Source organism: Callospermophilus lateralis, unplaced genomic scaffold (genome assembly GCF_048772815.1).
Source record: "Callospermophilus lateralis isolate mCalLat2 unplaced genomic scaffold, mCalLat2.hap1 Scaffold_103, whole genome shotgun sequence".
NCBI classification, from domain to species: domain Eukaryota; kingdom Metazoa; phylum Chordata; class Mammalia; order Rodentia; family Sciuridae; genus Callospermophilus; species Callospermophilus lateralis.
In genome coordinates, this window is record NW_027510486.1 from 1,482,045 (window position 1) to 1,500,107 (window position 18,063).

Genomic DNA, 18,063 nt, shown 5'->3' on the forward strand with positions numbered 1-18,063 from the left:
ATTTTAGAATAAAATATTTTAAATGAGACTCTATGTTACTTCCAGGAACACATTTCAGATATTGAAGGGCATCTAGTTTGGTTCCACAGTCTAGCTATTGTGAATTGTGCTGCTATGAAATTGTTGTAGAAGTGTATCAGACTTTTTAGTAAGAAAGATCTTTCTGGTCCTCCAACAATGACTTGAAACTGTAAATTTATTTATTCCATCTCAAGTAATCCTGGGTGTGGTGTCTCCTGCTCCTTCAAGGTGAGGTCTATTGGAAAAATGACATAGAGAGACAAAGGGAACACAGGTTCCCCTGTATCATACCTGATAGAGGAGAAAGGGACTGTGTTAACATACCAAGTTTTCCTTCAATCCCACCAATCAGATGTCTCTCTGTCTTCTTGGGGCAGAAGGAATAAAGAGGGAAAGATCATTCAGATGAATTGTACTAGTTAACATTGATCCACATGGAAGGAAATATCTAGAATAGAGAAAAAAGCATCCCTAGCTCATGTGTTCAAGAAAATGTAGAGGGGCTGGGGATGTGGTTCAAGCGGTAATGCACTTCCCTGGCATGCACAAGGCACTGGGTTCGATCCTCAACACCACATAAAAATAAAATAAAGATGATGTGTCCACTGAAAACTGAAAAACAAATATTTTAAAAAAAGAAAATGTAGAACATGTTAACATGTTAAGGCAACACTCTGAAATTAGTTAAGTTTCAAAATGTCTTAAGGTGTTGGACTCATAGGTAACTATAGTGAAATAGAAGACATTTATATTAATCACATTTAAAAATCTGTTTTTAATAGATGTTCTCTGAAAAGAAAATGACCTATGTTAATTAAAGTTAATTTTACATGCATTTAATCTCAGGAGTTAACTATGATCAAAGTTGTACTAAAAAGCACAGATCACAGTTTGAAGTTATCAACATAAAATTTTCTATTAGAGATCATACAGGACCCACTGGGCATCCCCTAACCTACCTTTGTCCACTGATAAACTCCTTTAGGCACTTGATCTAATTCAAGTCTCAGTTGCCCACTGAGCACCAGCCCAGCCAACCAGTCTCCCAAAGCCATTTAACACTCTTAATCCTATCCCTCTACCATCTTTAGAGGTTTCAGATGATATACACTGTGCATTATGCCTCCCCTGTCCCACGTTCCCTGACTAAAGTCAGCAAAGCGGTAGACAATCAGTAGTACCCAGAAATTCTGGGAGTTCCAGTTAAATTTTTGCCAGGAATATTTAAACATTTCATTTGACTCATTTTTTTAACCTTTTCAACCAAGATGGATATGTAAATAGAATATGCATTTATTTCACCTGAACATGTGAACATCTAAAGCATATAGATCTCCCTCTACTCAAAACCCAAGGACACTAATCAGGTAAGACTAATCACAAATTTCCTGTGCTACTTTCCCTGCTGAACCTTTAACCCAGAGCCTGTCCCTCCCTTAAAAAAATTCAATTTTAGGTCTTTTATTTCCCTATTGAGTTATTATATAATATTTTAAGATAACCATTTGATTATCTAAATATTAGTCCTGTATCTTTGGAGAGATAATGATTGAAGAGATTGAAATTTCTACGGGAATTAATATAATAGTAAATTCAAAAATAAAAGTCATTAATTTGAAATGTCATAACTCAGAATTTATAACACCTATGATCAGAGTTGATTTACTTTTACAAATCATATATAATCACATGTACACACACGCACAATACACACTTCAGTATAAGTGATGTCAAAATTACTATTTATAGTAGACATTAATAACAAACCAAATGAATCCCTTTTGATTTTTGAAGAGCCTAATGTTTTTCTAACTATAAAACAAAACATACCTGTGGTAGAAATTTAGGAAATGAGTTGGTTGCAGTGGTGCACACCTGTAAAAGCAGAGACTCGAGAGACTGAGGCAGGAGGATGACAAGTTCAAGGCCTGCCTCAGCAATTCAGAGAGACCTGTCTCAAAATAAAAAGTAAAAAGGACTGGGGATGTAGCTCAAAGGTAAAGTACCTCTTGGTTCAATCTCCAGTATCAAAAACAGAAAATAAAAAATGCTGACGTCTTTTCAACCATTTCAACTTTGTAATCTATTTTCTCCCTTTTTATTTCTTATGCCTCACTCTTTTCAATGTAACAGAAATCACATGACTGCTCTGAGAAACTTGAGAAGGATATGAGATAAGATATGGCATTTCAACATAGTTGAATGGACATGATTTAAAAAAAAAAACACATATAAAATGGTATCATTAGCCAGAAAGGATAGGAGCACAGATAATAAGCAGATAAGGATCTATAAAGAGAAGGGTGCCTCCTGGAGAAGATGACCAGGAGCTGCCTTTACTGATTTATGTTTGAAAATACAAAGTAAAAATCATTCTTGGAGTCTTCTCCAAAAAGAAGCAGCACTAACATATAAACAACAAATAAAAACAAATAAAGCCTAGATGGACTCAATGAAGAAAAAAGAGTCAACCAGAGTTCCCTGGTTTAAATATATGTGAACCAATAATGTTTGAGACATGAACAATTACTCGGGATCTATTGTGTGGCCACTGTTGGAATTTATACAAGACTTTTCTTTTCAAGTGCCTTTTCACTTTTATTATGGCCTCTCACATTTTTGTGGGAGAGAAGGATGTCTGAGGACACGGTAATGTTGATTATAATTATGGGACAGTGTTATAAACGCTATTGTCTAAGCCCATTTGAGCATTATGAATATTACAGGTGGTGAAGGATATGTTTTGAACAAAAAGAGGTTGTATTCACAAAGAACTGAAAAAGAACAACCCGGGGTTTAATAAATTCCAAGGCATATAGATTTTGGAAACATTATGTGTGCCTGGCATCCACATATCCATATACTAATGAATACACCCTGATTCTCTAACAGGGGACTGTGCACCTTCTGCTTTCCTCCTGCATTTTGACAGATGACCATGCCTGGCCAATTGGATGCATTCCATGCAAGTGAGTCAGCATGACCGATTCAGAGATGGCGTTAAGACATAAGCTATGAAATGAAGGTGTTGGATTTACTGGATTTGTTTTGCTTATAAGATAAAAACCTGGGTCTGTACAGACCCTACAAGGTAGGAAACTGATTAAGAATACAATAAAAAAATATAGAAGGAGGACAGAACTGATACATGCAACAAATCAAGCTCTACTCATATTAACTGAGATCCTGAGAATCCATGTGAGTAAAGCAAGCTCAGATACTGGACTTATCATTGACATGACTTTGAGAAGGGGATGTGGCCAGGAGATTTCTATGAGCTTTAGCCCTTTAGTTAGGCTGCATTCAGTTGAAAAATAGGGAATTATGAGTGCTCTGAGGAGTTAAGGATGATTATCCTAATCTCAATGAAAAGTAAAACATAAGGAGATAATGTCAGTTGCAGCAAACAAAGAGTAAAACCTTCTAAGAGAGAATTTATATGTATAAAATCCTGTCACCACCACCACCTGCATATGAAAGTCTATTCTGCTTTTATAACACACCTATCAAGACAAGACTCTCTTTATTCCTACTTCTGAGTCATCACTAAACAGATACTGTTTATGCTGATGAAAAACTCTTAGGGACCCTGTATGCTTTGTTGTTTTGTTTTCTACATAGGATTTTTTCTCCCTGCAATTTCTTTTATCTTCATTGCCATGCCAGCAGCGTTAGAGATGGGTTGGTGTGATTCCATTTACTGTTACCTTCTGAAATGAAAGCTGCCACATGATAATTACTGGTGTTAAGGCACCTGGTTGTGGGCTCACTCATTGCAACACAATAGCGATGGGTTTATTTAATCTCCCTCTTCAGCAGGTGATTTGTCTCATCATAGAATCTGGAAGCTTCTCCTTCTTTAAAAAAAAAATTTAAGCGACCAAGACAAATGCACAGCAAAGTAAAGACTTGCATATCTGAGTGATAATAAATATAGAAATCGCTACTGACCTGGAAACCTACCAGAAACGAACAATATCAGTTTTTTAAAAAAATGAGTGAAGATATACATTATTATCAAATGAAATAGTTTCTTTAGCCTGGTAATAAATCCTCCTTGAGAATTATAAAAGTATCATTAGCTACCAGCACAAACTGATTAATTCAAGTAAATAATTTTTGACTTTTAGAATAATGAGATCAACAGTGACTGTTAAAATGAAGCTGGTACAGGCCATGGATCTACTAGGTTGTGGGGAAAGGAATTTTGATATTCATCCCAAGGCCAGAGAATATAGCAGAATTGAATATAAGCAAAACCAAAGCAGCATCCACTTCCTTTTCATAATTCAGAGATGTGCTCATTGTAACTAAGAAACAGTAACAGTTGAGTGTCTCTTAACAACTGGTTACTAACTAATGTAATTGATGATATAGAAGTTTATATTGTGGGTTTTTCTTGGTTTTCATGAGGAAAACTTTGGGTTAAGGCTGTGGCACCTTACACACAGAAAAATAGAGGGTTTTAGTTTAATCATCATAAACATAGTGATCACAAAAATCAGCACCATACCACAACAAATTTAGCCACACTCTGTTGTTACCTGCCATTATATTTTCTAGGCTAGCCACATGTGCACCCCAAAGCTTAGCAAAAATGCAGCTACCCACCCTTCAAAAAAAATTCAACGGGACAGGATGTGAAATGCAGATTGGCCCTTAAAAGTGTTTTTTTGAAGGCAACATTCTAAAGTCTTTACTTTTCTAGAACTACTACAAATTGGTGAGCATGCTGTGGGGAATCTTGAATTATATAAGAAGAAGAATAAAAATGAAAATGAAAAAAGCCAAAAACACTGAAATGATATCAGGAGATGGTGCATGCACTGAGCTGAGCCCACGGTTTTGCTTTCCCCCTTCTCTCCCCTTTATGACCCTAAGGTGGTAACCTATCAAGTACGTGGCATTCCTCCCGAGACAGGGCTTGCCAAGTAGGCAGTGTCTTGTCATGATTCCTCCTAGAAGTTAATCCCCAGAAACCTTCTCAGGAAATAGTAGCATAGTGTCCACTGATAGGTTTCATAGTTAGCATGTCTATGAAGCAAAGATGTCCCCTTCGCCTGTTCAACTCCGACAGAAGCCCTCCTTCCATTCCTGATCATCATTGCATAAACATGGCTTCTTTCTTCAAACATCCTTAGCATATAACCTAATGTTCATGTTCAAAGCCTTCCTCACTCCAAGACAAAGAAAAGAGTCATATCTCCTGCCGTTTTTCTGACATGTTAAATAGGTCTACCTTTCTTCGGGCCAGTGGAGTTTTAAAAAATGTGGCAGCTTTTGACTCAGATATATTTTTATTTAATCATTTGTTAAGCATGATCAACTCTACGACTGCAGTATCTTTCATATATTTTTCCATTATTCACAATCTTAGGTCCCACTTCAAGAGCTTCCTGACTCACCTATTTCCTTTTAGATTCTTCTATGTAATATAGTATGTATCATTCACTTTGAAAATACGGTTGTTCCAATATTCATTTCCAAAACTTTTCCTGGTTCCCAATTAGCCCCATTTACCCCTAAAGCATACCCAGCTTCTTTCATGTTCTCCCATATCCCTAATGTTCTTTATAAAACCTGGGTCCACACAAAAAGTTGGACAATATCAAGGGTGAGTCCACTATTCCTTAGGAACAAGTAAAGGCACCTACATGAGCTTTTGTACACATTTTTTCCTTTTGCTATTTCATAATTGATTATTTCTTCAAACGTTTCATGTCCTTTCTCCTTGAGTAAGGAAATAAACTTTATCAAATATCTCAACCATCAAATGAAAACATAGGGGGAAAAAAGTATCTTACTATAAAACACAGACCTCATCAGAGACACGTGCAGTCAATCTCTTCCAAATGATGACAAGTTGAAAAGAAACCTTACCCTTGGCATACAATTTGAATAAATCAATGATTTGTTGGAATGAATTCAGCTTAGTGGACAATTAGTAAATCCTTTATAATTTCCTGCTGGGACTAAATCTTGAGCCAACAAAGAAAAGGAAGAGGTTATTTCTGCACAGAAATTTGCTCATGATGTTCACCCAACTTCTGGAAATACAGGTTCCATTTGATTTTCATTCTCTCTCAAAATTTCATCTGCCTGTCAAACAGCTCTTCTCTGAATACTTCCAACTGAGCATAGTCACACTAAATCTACCACATAGCTACCACACCTCTTCCTTGAGACTTCCCAAGTTGGGGCAACATACCACTACTGAAAAACTGTGAATTCAGACTTCTTTCTTGGTTTCTGTCCCATTCAATCATGCTTTTCTTCTTTGTAGCTTCCAATGTTTACTCTTGAGTGTGCATCCTCCTTTCCTTCTGTCTTCATCACCATAGTGAGTTCAGATCCTCAGAGCTCTACAGCCGGAATGTTGAACTAAATTCAGGTCCCCTGTGTCTTCTTGAGCACACTGCTCTTCTGCCACACTTCCAGATGTTTGGGTCCTGCCTGTAAACAAGTTTATGTGGCTCCATTTGCAAAGGTATTAGGTCTAAGTTAGATAATCTGTGGATGTGTCAAACAATAAAGTGGTATGACCAGCACCATCCAGATTCTTTGACTTGGTATCGTTATCTCATTATCCCATTTTAGAAGGGAAGAAACTGCATCTCAGATATTCCCATATTTTTGTACATTAGGTAGTGGTTTTGAAGCAATGTTTTAAACTGAGGTCTTTTTAACTGTAAGGCTCAAATATATGCTTTATTATATTTTGCTGTAACATTGTGGTGTTCATTTTATAAATTAATTATTGGATTCTGAGACTAAAATCAGGATCATTGAATTGTTAAGTCAAATCCTTAATGTCAACCCAAGTTTTATTTAGTGCCTCCGGTTATAAATAAAGTTTTATAGGACAAAGTTGTACCTATTTATTTGCATATTGCCTTCATGTCAGACTTGAGTAGTTGTGGAAGAGACCCACACAGTCTAAGATATTTCCCATCTGGCCCTCTAGAAGAAAAAAAAAGACTTTTGTCTATTGGCCAAAGTGTATAATTCTCAACTCTAGTGGGCATTAGAATCATCTACCATAAGGGTCCTATCTCTTGAGATGCTTATTAAGTTGATATGGGATTTGAATGTGAGCATTTGTTGTTCATAAAAATCTTTCAGGAGATGCTAATGTGCATTCAGGCTTAAGAACCACTGGCTAGGAAAGTCCTTTATAGACTGATGATAGTTGAAGCCACTGAATGTACAATTAGAAAATATGGCCCAATCACAATTCAGGATTTTGTAATCTGCCTGGTTGGTAAGGATACTGGCGTGATTTACTCAGTGAATGCATGAGGCTTGCAATGTATAAGCACTGATTTTCTGTCTCTGCTGACAAAGCCATTGGAAAGAGAAAAAAAGGGCTTGCTGATAAGAACTAGGATTATTGTAACACCTACTTCATTTTCCTAAACAAAACTACATTTTATTCCAGAGAGTCAGACAATGGCAGATAATTAAGAAGATCATTTGTGACTTGATTAGAAGCCTCACTTGCTAAAAAATACAGAATACCACTTATATTAAACACAATTGAAACAAGTGGAACATAACTTAAGTACACTTGTGTTGTCAATTACCACCTAATCACCTTATAATTGTAGCCACCATTGTCATGCCTCTCGTAATAGAGATAAACTCATGAAAGGCACTTGCATCCAATCCTTCTTACAGGGTAAGAAGCTCCTAGGATGGTAGATACCAGGAAGAATATCCAGAGTATGGAACATCCAGGGTTAAGAGTTCACTATCTGGCATCATTGAGATGGGTCAAGGGTAGCCAGGAAAGCAATCGAGCAAGCTAACCAACCCTCATACTCCTCTCACTCACCATGAAAAGACATGTGAAGGATCACTAAGCCTGTGCCCTAAGATCCTCACAGAGAGTTGGATCCCATGTCACTGAAAAGAAAAAAAAAGCAGAGGCCACAGTGATAATGTAGAAAATAATGTCAATAAAAAAAATGAGTCTTTCTCAATTCTTACCAATCATATAGAAGGAATCCCTGTCTATCTCTCAGAGATTACGGGGAGAGGAATCTCTCCTTCTGTCCTCCCTTAACAGTATCTTTTTCCCATTGGAAGAGGCATTATTATCTGATTGCTGATATTACCAAAGTACAGCAGCCATTAATCCTTATTTCTCCCTTGGTAGGCAGATACGTTTAACCCTCATTGAGCCATTTGAATCTTGGATTCTTGGTCTTTCTGAGCTGAAAGTTGTGAGCTTGGTCACAATTTTCCTTGGTAACTGTATGTCCTACAGATTCAGTCAGTCTCCCTCACTTGAATTTCAGACTTGGAGAGGAAAGATGAGAGAAAGCTTATTCTAAGATCTCATTCCTACTATGGTCTTTAAGTAAGCAAAAGTGAAGTCTTGTCCATTGATTCAGACTCAGAAGAACAGATGCTTGTGATTTATTAGGAGATTTGAGTTACCATAACAGTTTCTGGCACATTCACAGTTTTCCATGTGATTCAAAACTGGGCCCTTCATAATAACCATGTGAGGTAACTGAAATAGGGAATTGTTTCAGATCTCTTTCCAAAGCCTCTGGTGCTCACTTTCCATTGAATTCATACGGCTGTAAAATAATCTACTGCTGGGAGCCATCATCCAAGTAGGTATGACAATTTCCTTGCCAGCATACCCCCATGTTTTTTTAGTGGAAGGACTCATGGAAATAGGACATTTTGCAGCGACATTGCATGTAAGGTGACCTTTCTCAAGGACCAGGGCGGATCCGTGTTTAGGGTGTTCCTGGTTTAGCATAATACAAGATTAGGGCGTTCCCCATTTAGAATAGGGCGTATCCTGCTGCCTGAGTTCCCCTTGAGTTCTCACGGGATTCAGAATATATTTGGGAGACAGAAGCCCAGTGGGTGGTGGATTTGGGCAGAGAACGTGGATTTCCCCAGAACGTGTTAATAGACGGCCAGTGTGAGACCGGGAATAAAGAATTGCTGTTTGAATCTACAAAGCTGTGAGTGGCTTGTGATTTGTGCCCAGCCAGACTGTGGCAATCTACCACAGTTTATTTATCCCTCTGCCCATTTATCTTTCACATCACCACCAAGTTTGTCCCTTTAGGCAACACATATGATGACTCCAACCTTTGCCCCAAGAAGTAATCTAATTATCACTTTTGACAAATTTTTAGTCCCTTAACCAAACATAAAGAGTTCTTCTGACCTGATACACCTTGAAGTAGAAGAAGAAAGTGGGATTGCCAGTCTTAGTCCCTAAATAGAAACTATTGTTGCTCCATTGCATACTAGATACTGGAAATACAGTAGCAACACATCAGTGGTTTTCACTTTCAGAGTTTACAGTCCAGTGGCCAAATTGTAGTCATACATTATGTTGAACAACCATTAAATATTGTGGAAGCCCCTCTTGTGTGCTTTTCCCTTGAATCTGGTACTGCTCCCAGCCACATATGGAGTACCACAGAGGAAGCATATGCTCATAAAGTACAACCACAGAAAAGAAATGCAAACACAGTGAACCACCATTGGAGGGTCTATTTCTCGTTTCTATTGTTCATTGCTTTGTTTTTTTTAAAGGGCATGAAAGGGATTTTGTGAAATCTGATCCTCCTCTTTCCCAAATCACAGAACCAGAACACTACCAATCCTCTATAACAAAGCTGTTCATTCATTCCCATGACAACTAAAGATAAAAACAGAATTTATAACTTCAAGAATGGAGTACTAGGAATAGACAAACTTTTAAAAGCAAAGGTTTTATTTACATTCAACTGCCTTAAAGAAGAATTTAAAACAAAAATATGGCGTATATGAACAAGAGTGGATGTAGAAATTAACCAGAATTGCTTCCAAATATTATGGAAGAATTTTTTTACAAATGGCCTTGAAGCATCAGGGGCTGCTTCAGATACAGCCAATAAATAAAATTTGCACAGCACTCTGCATTATTATTTCAGTAATGAGGAATATTTTTCAGAGATTGGTTCTACATAACATACTAGAAGGCAGATGGTCAACATCATTTTAAGATTATGAGTTAATCTTGGCCTCAGCTCACTTCAAACATCACAAATTACATATCCTTAAAATCTGCCAGTTTGAGTGCAAATTGTATCTTTTTATGTTCTTCTTTTTTCAAAAAAGAAAAAAAACATACAGAGTTCCAAATTTCCCTGCTTGAAATAATTCATCGATCTCTCATGATTTGCAGAGATAAAAGGAAATCTGCAAGAATCCTGCTCAGTTTGGGTATTAGAGAACAGCACTGAAGACTACAATCCTTACAAGCTTAGTCAACTGTGCTGATCTTATTTTTGAAGTAAAACTAAAAGGTGACTGTCAAATTATATAGGTCCATAGAATATTAATATATTCACAGGGTGTGAGTAGTTTTTACATATTTGGTAGTTGTTTTCTATATGACCCTTTCATACTTTGTAAATATCAAGGTCTGGAATTACTAGGCTTCCATCTTGAAGACCATGCAAAAAAAATCAATTTTGAAATCATAACCATGCAATTTCTTAGAAGAGTGCTCTTGGAAAAGCCATTTAATCTCTCTAAAGACTTCCTATCTACAAAATACATGTAAAAGCACCTACCTAAACATTTGGCATAAAGGAATTAAGCATTTTATAATATTTGTTTTTAAGTCTCCGAACAACACACAGTAACCTAAATCTAGCACTGATCTCCATATTTATTCTTTTTCCAACCATTTTTTTCTGATGAATATTAGTCTTTAGAGACTAATATTTGGTTACAAAATGCTAGAAACAAAGCACCCATGGTTCTCCCAATGAGTTCAGTTTTTGGACTAGAGATGCAAGATTTGGCACTGGTATGGGAATGTGAAATAGCTGCCACAGACCTGCTGCTAAGCTCCAAATATATTACCGTTTGCCTATGTGAATTATCTCTTCGTGTTTGTGGAGAGAACAGTGCTTACCTGAAATGCTGCAATATGATAAAATCTTTCTTCAATAATATGTTCTGGTTGAAGAGGGGATATATCAGCCAGACAAGATTCTTAGGCCATAAGGTTTCAGTAATCAAGCCAAATAATCAATGGGTTTTATAGCCTATAATGGATGAATTCATATTTCACTTAAATAATCTAAGTAGCTCGAAGCTTTTGATAATTTTCTCATTATAAAATTCAGTTGTTTAAAGATAAACTGTTTTGTAACATCATCCAAGCAAATTCATATAAATCAAAGTTCTGAAACCTTGCTATTATAACCCCATATGAACACCTTCATTTCTGAAGTAGATTTTGGACTCATAAAATATTCATTTGTGTGCCTGGACACACCATCATATTAAAAAAATTCTGCTTGATTAAACAAAATATATTATTCTGCCTCCTTATTTGCATAATAAATCAGACCTACACTGTGGGTCATTAAGTGCAAGTGACAGCCTCTAACAAGTTGTGCCTTCAACCTTGCTCTCAATTTTCAATTAAAGTAACTTTAAGGAGATACAGGATTTTCATATTGCGAAACTAAAAATGATCTTCAGAAATATATGGCCTCTTTGATATGAATATTACAGCTACTTGATGCCAAAGGAAATGGTTTCTGCAGTATAGAATTTGGGGTTTGATCTACTACACAATAACTGATATACTTACTTTTGAGATTGAGTATATTAGGATATTATAGATAAAAGCTTTCGTCACAATTCAAACACAAGTACAGCAATGGTATGTCTCTCTGTTCTCCCTATTTCCTGTTTTGATAGAAAGATTTGCTACAATCTGGAATGGAGATATATAGCAAAATAATCAGAACCAAGTGATAAAAAGAAATCACCATAATTGCTTAAACTATTAAAATACTAAAATCAAAAGCTGATGCCAATTATTTTAATAATTAATATTAAATGCATTATATATGAAAAATACTACCCAGGGCTTCTGTGACAAGAGTATCATTGAAATTTATATATATAGATACTTTTACACAATGAAAAAAAATACAGTAGCAATAAAATAGACTAATAACTGGGCATCTATATGTTGAAGTGAGTGCTCCTAATAGGAAACTAAACTATTTTCTCCCAAGGTTGCAGATTTGTCTAGCCATATCTGAAGATGGGTGATTCAGTTCTTCCAGAAGTGTATTTATAGAATAGATCCAGTAGCTTCCAAGAAATAACTCAAGAAAAAAGATCTTGAGGAACAACAAGGTGGTCCAAGAACAATGGTATGGTGGTAAAAGTGAAAGATTCATCTTAAATAGGGAAGAACATTGACCATTCACAGATGTATTGCTCAGTTGCTCTGAAGTTTGGTTAGATTTTCATAAAAATCAGTAAAAATAAAAAATCTGCCTTGCTGAACTTTTTAAAAATCTTTAAAAATGAGGTAGTTCCACTGTGTAACCTGAATAAAAGAATCAGTCAAAAGTGGAAGAGTGAAATAGCTTTCCTAGCATCCGGGATTAGAAAATGCCAAATAAGAAAGTTAGTGTGAGCAACAACATGGACCAGAGAAAGAAAGAACGTTATTTTCTGGTCTCAGCAGAAATAGATGAAATTGAGGAGAAATAAAAACAAAACAGAAAATATAAACAAAAGTTTGTGAATATATAAGATGCCCCCTGGAGATTTCATTCAGTTACTATTTGGACTGAAATACATTGTAACTATTTTCTCTAGTCTTATAAGTAATGCAAGAACAGTGCAGAGAGGGAAAAAAATAGAAAATAAACAAATTAAGCAAATATAATTAACTTTTGACCTCATCAAAATAAAGAATTAGAGGAAAATGGAGTTGTTATTGAAATGATAAACATAGTGAAATGCTATTATAATTATTGTTATAGTGATCTCATGTTTACCCCTGGCTAGGATAGTCTTGTTAATTCCATATGATCTCCCCAACAAACTATAGCTACCCTGTCTTATGACTTCTTCCCTAACAAAGCCATTTCCCTCTAATTACTAGAAATCAGCCCTTCCTGCCATTTCCTGCCATTGCAAATCCAAGCAGCAACATCTCTGGAAGCGCAGAGTCATTCAGGGAAGCCTCAGATATTTGTTCTTCTACTAGATTGTTAGTGGCTCTTGGCTTACATATTCTTTCATGGAATTATTTTAATAAATACTACAGCAGTCTACCTTCCCTAGAAGAAATCAACACAGTGATTAATAATGACCTTTGGGATAGAATTTTTCATTTTCAACTGCAGGAGTAAAATGATGCATACTTTAATCTCCTCTCTCCAGCCCTATTTTTGCAGTACTTAATGAATTACTACATCTGAAATTTTATAATTCTATCAGAAAATTAAATATTCTGGAATGACACCAGCTCTATTTACTATTGATTTAACCAGCAGTCAGGTCTCTAATAGAACCTAAGATAGTATACCATCAGAATATAATACAACCAAGTAAAGCTTGGTGCCGTAGTATTAAAGGCATAATCAATTCCAAGAAATTACAAAAAGAAGTGAGTTTTATTCAAAATTTTAGAGGTAAAATTAGAGATTTGAGCTAAACATTTTGAGACAGTGGTTCAATTTTAAATCCCTAATCAATGTCCGAACATTCAAATCCCAATAAATTCCATACACCTGGCACATGATATTCAAGAAATGCCTATTGAATAAATGAATGAATGATTCCCTCAGTTTTGAAAGCTCAATAGAGTTGCATATATCTACTTTTGTCAGACACCTAACCTTTGTAGGGTGGTCCTTAGATGATAAAGTCAGATTACTGGAAGCCATTATGTTACTGCTCTGTTGCTGACGCCAGTCACACAGGATCTGTCCAAATGGTCTTTCTGCTCACTCTGTCCTTTTCTGGTCAATCCACATGCTCAGTCATTGTCTCCATGGTCACACCTCTGTCCAAAGCTCTTTATCCATTTTGCAATATCTGTGGATTTCAATTTCTTATCCTCAATTTCCAGGACTCCTGTGATCTCTGCCTACTGAACCTCTTTCCCTTTCATTTCCTGTTCTATACCTACATCCTTTCCTTGTCATGTTCTCTTGCCTTCCTAATCAATGAACTCTCAATAGTCATTCCCAGCTCAGTGAATTACATCATCAAGTTCTCCATGCTGTAACACTCCTCATTCCCATCTGCCTTTTTTTAAAAAAAAAAAAAAAAAAAATATATATATATATATATATATATATATATATATATATATATATATATATTTAAATTGTTTATTTATTTATTTATATGTGGTGCTGAGAATCGAACCCAGTGCCTTACACATGCTAGGCAAGTGCGCTACTGCTGAGTCATAGCTCCAGCCCCACTCTGCCTTTTTAAATCTCCATCTTCAATTCCTAAGACCAAGTTTTCTGGGAATCTTTTCAAACTATTGATATGTCATTGATCACTTGTTCATTCGCTGTTAACTTACACTGTGCTGAGATGCAGTTACCAGCAGCCAGAAATGCAAATATTAGGCTGCATGGGTGAAGGATTTAAAATTCTTATATGCAAGAGGCAAAAATAAATGTGTAAATAAAAATATTTTAATTTAATAAGGAAAATTAAGCACAAAGCTGAATGAATATAGATTGCTACAGGAGTAGCTCTTATTGCTTTCTAACATAATTGAGAATACATTGCATATTTATTGTTGTTGTTGTTTTCTGATTCTGTGTATGTATTCAGATTGCTTTTAAGCTTGAGTATAAGCATTTTGAGAACAAGAATGTCTCATTGTAGCATTTATATGTTCTTTTAATTGTGCCTAGCATAATAATTCTTATTAGTTGATTCTCCTGTGGATATCTAGAATTCTATGGAAAAAAAGAAAATTATGCAATAAGTTTGGAAATCATTTTTTAAGTCTTTTTTTTGTGGTGGTGATCAGTCCCAGGGCCTCACATACTTGCACATGCTAGGCAGCAACTCTACCACTGAGCTACATGCCCAGTCCTTCTTCTTGTCTTCCTAAAAATAAAACCTTGACTTGCAGAAGGAATCAGCAGATCCTTCACATAAGGTAGATACAAGTAGAAAGTACAAGAATAGAAAGATACTAAATCTCACTAATTGTCCAAGTGGCATCAAATAAACAAGGTACCATTTTAAAAAAAGTTTTATAGATTTAGAGTATGTTGTGCTGTACATTATATAAATTGCAATATTTTTTCAATACATGGCAACATGGGGTAAAATCCATTTAAATAATACAGGCTTATCCATCTCACTTTATAAGAAATCTAGAGATCTATATAGTAATTAAATTCATTTGTCCCACTGGGGATTTAGCATGGAACAAAAAAGTCATTAATCTCTTCAAATTTTATTACATTTGTGTTTGGATTTGAAGATAAGAGAAACATTAAAAAATAGATATAAAATATCTCTATATATGCTCATATATAAATGTAAGTATAAATATATATATATATATATATATATATATACACATATATACGCATATATACGCATATATACGCATATATAAGTTTTATGAAGAACAATAAAGTAAGGTAGTTTGAAGTTGGGAAAGAAAAACCATCATAGTTTTTTCCTTCTACACTAACATGTAGGTTTGCTAATATCTCTATTCATATTCTCAAAGTTGCTAGAACAATTTTCGTTGGACCACAGGGTAGCCTCCAGTACAGAAAAGGTAAGAATAAATGATGATAGTCATTTTCCTCCTTACACTTTCTCTTTTCATTGGGTTCAAAATATTCGCCAAAAGTCCTTCAGTCATTAATTAGTCCCTTTTCTGTTGTTTCTAATACAGTGCCACAGATGGGGTAAATTGTTCTGTTGTTTTAAGTTCATTTTGACTCAGAGTTCTGAATGTCTAAGGTCAAGGAACCACATGTAGCAATGACATCTTTGCTAATTGAGTCCAAGGGCAATTAGCAAGGAAAAGAGACATGAAAAGAGACAGGGAGCATGGATGTTGTAATCATGAATGCTCCAATCTATTGACTCAGTCTAATCCCAATCACATCCCAAAGGCCCCCTCTCCACATACCATAGTTGGATTAAGTTCCTAACCTCTTATTCCCTCATAAATGGAATTAAATCTCAAAACAGGAATCCTTTCAGACACACTTAACTAATATCAGAGCCCACATCTTTCTCTTTTTTTGTTTTTAGGTTACATGTGCTCCCCTGAGGCCATGACAGAGAATGAAGAGTGTGATCATCCTGACAGTCCTTAATAAAAGCAGTTAGTCCTCTGGAATTCAAGCTGGAGATTACCTTCCTCCTGTTATGGGCTGATTTGAAAATGAGCCCATATTTACCCCATTTTGTTCAGATATCTCACCCCATGTGAAATTACCCCCCCCCAAGAAACACACATTTAAGCCCACTCACATAGAAGCTAACACCTCCACCCCCACCTAATTGCCCCCTGACCATAATATCCTTGCTCTATGGGACTAATGCAAGATTGTTTTTCTGAGAATGCTTGGTTCTCTGTACTTTCAGCCCTGGCTGCAAAAGAAAGCTTTTATCTTCACTTTCAAAGGACCCAGAGAATTATTTGGAAATTTGGGAATAGGACCTTAACATTCCCAGCATATGCCTAGCTTTGTACCTAAAGCTAAGGAGTCTTTTGTCAGCTGGTAAAAGAGAAGGAAAGTGACTTTAGACAACCAACGGTATCTATTATATGATTATTCTAGAAAATTTAAGTTGATTGCACAATGTCACAAGGCTATTAGTTGACAGAGCCCTGACTGCAACCAAATCTTTTGACTCAGCGCTCAGGGTTTTTCACTACTGAGTGGACTGTAAGTCCACACTTGATTTTGTTTTGGGTTGTTTGTTTAGCAGCATAAACACACTAGAATAGAGTTTCAGAGTAAAAATGGAGAAGGGGACGGGGATGGATTGAGGGAGTAGACACACTAAAATCTCTAACATGTTAAGTATCATTTGTCTCTTAAGACCTTTGAACTTTTTCAGCCCCATCCTAAATGTTGTGCAGAACTGAAAATACTGTTGGATTTCAGTTCTTCTGTTATAAAATGAACAATTAAGCCATGTAATTTCAATAGCTTCTTGGCCTTACCAGTATCCCAACTAAACTAGTGATGTATTGTCACTTTATACAATCAACAAATTCATATTCCTAATCCATAGAACTCCATGGGATTTACTCGTGCATTTTATTTATTTATGTATTCATACTGAGGTTAAACCCAGAGGTACTCCACCACTGAGTCACATATTCATAGTCCTTTTTTTAAATTTTTCCCTTTGAGATAGAGACTTGTGGAGTTGCTTAGATTCTAAGTTACTGAGGCTGGTCTGGAACTTGCAATCCTCCTGCCTCAATCTCCTGAGTCGTTGGTATTCCAGACATGCAACACTGTGCTTGGTCCTCCAGGGAGTTTAATATTTATGAAAAAAATGCATTGCAGCATCAGAATAAGCAAATTATTAAAGAACTTATCTATCAAATATTACAGCATCATTAGAACTTGCAATCTAGACAGACACATGGATATAAAGAGAGGATAGACACCCCCTCCTGGCTAATTTCACTCCATATTGTGACCCCTTGTTTTGGGATTGACTTTATCTATGTGAAGGAGATAATCTAGAAAAGTGGACAGATCACTTTTCTGTAACACTCAGACTGGTCCCAGTGTTACTTCTGCCTCTAACTTGGCCAGTGGTCTTGACAAGACACATAATCACTCATGATTTCTGTTTTTTTTTCTTGTAGGAAAAAAAAGCATTAACTGTATCTTCCTTGTTAAACTGTGGTGAAGATAATATATGAGTTTTATTTGTGTAATAAATGCACATGGCTATAATTTATTAAGTGGTAAGTATGGCTTTTAATAATGCATTATATTTCTTACATCTGTATTTGCTCTGTCCTCCAGCAGCTTAGTTTTACTTATTAATCACATCTAATGAATATCTCTAACAAATTGGAGAACAACAACAACAACAAAAAGAACAATTTATTTCCATATTGTTTTTATCCCATAAATTTCTGGCTGCACAATAATTAATACCTAATATATACTAAATTAATAAATAAAATCATTGCTTGCTGTGAACCCCAAATACTAAAACCTT

At 35.8% G+C, this 18,063-nt stretch overlaps 1 pseudogene; it reads left to right on the forward strand.

Moving 5' to 3' along the window:
* LOC143387483 (integrin beta-6-like) overlaps positions 1–16,184 on the forward strand; it is a 137,283-nt pseudogene extending 121,099 nt beyond the window's left edge.
* The last annotated feature ends 1,879 nt before the right edge of the window (positions 16,185–18,063 follow it).